The 1,818-nt window shown below is 48.2% G+C and overlaps 1 pseudogene; it reads right to left on the bottom strand.

Moving 5' to 3' along the window:
• Positions 1-482: 482 nt before the first annotated feature.
• Positions 483-1,335, bottom strand: LOC138434307 (RNA 5'-monophosphate methyltransferase pseudogene; annotated as a pseudogene).
• Positions 1,336-1,818: the final 483 nt, after the last annotated feature.

The raw sequence follows: 1,818 nt of genomic DNA, 5'->3' as shown, positions 1-1,818 counted from the left end.
TACCAAAACCCTCCTTTAGATAGGCCAGTGACTTTTCATTCCAGACTGTATTGTGAGGTTTTGCCTCATAGACAGGATAAGTCTAGAAGAAAGCCTGAAGAAGGCAGATCAGATTCAAGTAGGCCAGGGAACAGACACACTCTAAGGCTAAACTTGTCTAAGTTTTCCTAAATAATCACCAAAAGCAGCCCCTTCAATATCCCAGAAGCACTTTCTCCAGTTCACCTCCTGCCAGACAGCCCAGGTCATTGCCCCTCAGATATAGTCTCCTCAGGGATCATCCCCCAAAATGGGGAACAGATAATGATTTGTTTAGTTCCATGTCCTGGACACTTACAAAACTTCTGCCAGGTTTGGAGGCTGCCTAACTACTAGGAGTTAAGGAGAATGAACTTAATTTTTTATATAAAACTCTTTCAATATCTCTATCCTGGTCTTACCTTCCTCCCATCTCACTCTCTCCAGAATCTTATTTTGTTCCGTTATTTTCCTCTTCTATCAGTGACTCGGGGATCAGATGAGTGAGTCTCTGTGGCTTGTTTTGTCCTGAAGAGCAGAAGGCTTCGGTCCCAGTTGGTGTTGCCAAAGCAGCATACTAATTCCATGCCATGGTCCTGGGTCAAGATCTGCACAGTCTGAATGGCCATATCACCTCCGATGGCCAGGGAGCGGAAGTGGTCAAAATCATGGAGGCCCAGCTTCCGGAGACGCCTTGCAGCTGCCCGGTAACACTTCTAGGACTGTGGCTCCACAAGGAGGTAGGGGCATAGGTAAGAAAGGTGGGCCAGGAACTCCCACAGGCCTTGGTTCCCACGGTTCAGGTGAATCCACATGGTTACTGACATGCAGAAGCCAATATCAAAAACTGAGCGTCCAAACTGGCTCAAGAAAGAGCTTAGGAGAACTTTCCGGGTCCTTTGATTCATGAAGTCCAGGGTAATAAAAGTCAAACCATCAGGAAAAGGGCATTCTTTTTCAGCTCGTTCCACCAGGACTGGATCTATGTTGCAGCAGAGGAGATGGACTGCTCTTGAGGCATCTAAGCAGGTCTCCCCATCACGTAGGGAAAGGAAATGTTTGTATAGAGCCACACTCAGATCCCCGGAGTTACACCCCATGTCGAGCCCCAGGATCGGCCTTGTCTCGGGACTGAGGGAAGAAGAGCCGACGAAGCAGCTCCGGGGGTAGGAGGCGGAGCCGTTGCTCTGGAGGGTGGAAGCGGGAATGATGAGGGAAATTTCCGAGCGGGGCTGCCCCGGATTCCAGAACACGCGGTTTCTCTTCCGCCTTGGTCTTCTCAACGCCTCCCGTGGCCTGCTCCGTGGACAACGCCATTAGTCTCAGTCTCTAAGCCAACTTTTTCACTCTCCTCTTTCACTTTCATCAACAGGCTTTTTAGTTCCTCTTCACTTTCTGCCATAAGGGTGGTGTCATCTGCATATCTGAGGGTATTGATATTTCTCCCGGCAATCTTGATTCCACCTTGTGCTTCTTCCAGCCCAGCGTTTCTCATGATGTACTCTGCATAGAAGTTAACTAAGGAGGGTGACAATATACAGCCCTGACGTATTCCTTTCCCTATTTGGAACCAGTCTGTTGTTCCATGTCCAGTTCGAACTTTTGCTTCCTGACCTGCATATAGGTTTCTCAAGAGGCAGGTCAGGTGGTCTGGTATACCCATCTCTTTCAGAATTTTCCAGTTTCTTGTGATCCACACAGTCAAAGGCTTTGGCGTAGTCAATAAAGCAGAAATAGATGTTTTTCTGGAACTCCCTTGCTTTTTCCATGATCCAGCGGATGTTGGCAATTTGATCTCTG

Source organism: Ovis canadensis, chromosome 1 (assembly GCF_042477335.2).
Source record: "Ovis canadensis isolate MfBH-ARS-UI-01 breed Bighorn chromosome 1, ARS-UI_OviCan_v2, whole genome shotgun sequence".
NCBI classification, from domain to species: Eukaryota; Metazoa; Chordata; class Mammalia; order Artiodactyla; family Bovidae; genus Ovis; species Ovis canadensis.
Note: the sequence above shows the minus strand (reverse complement) of the source record. Positions and strands in the feature narration are given on the sequence as shown.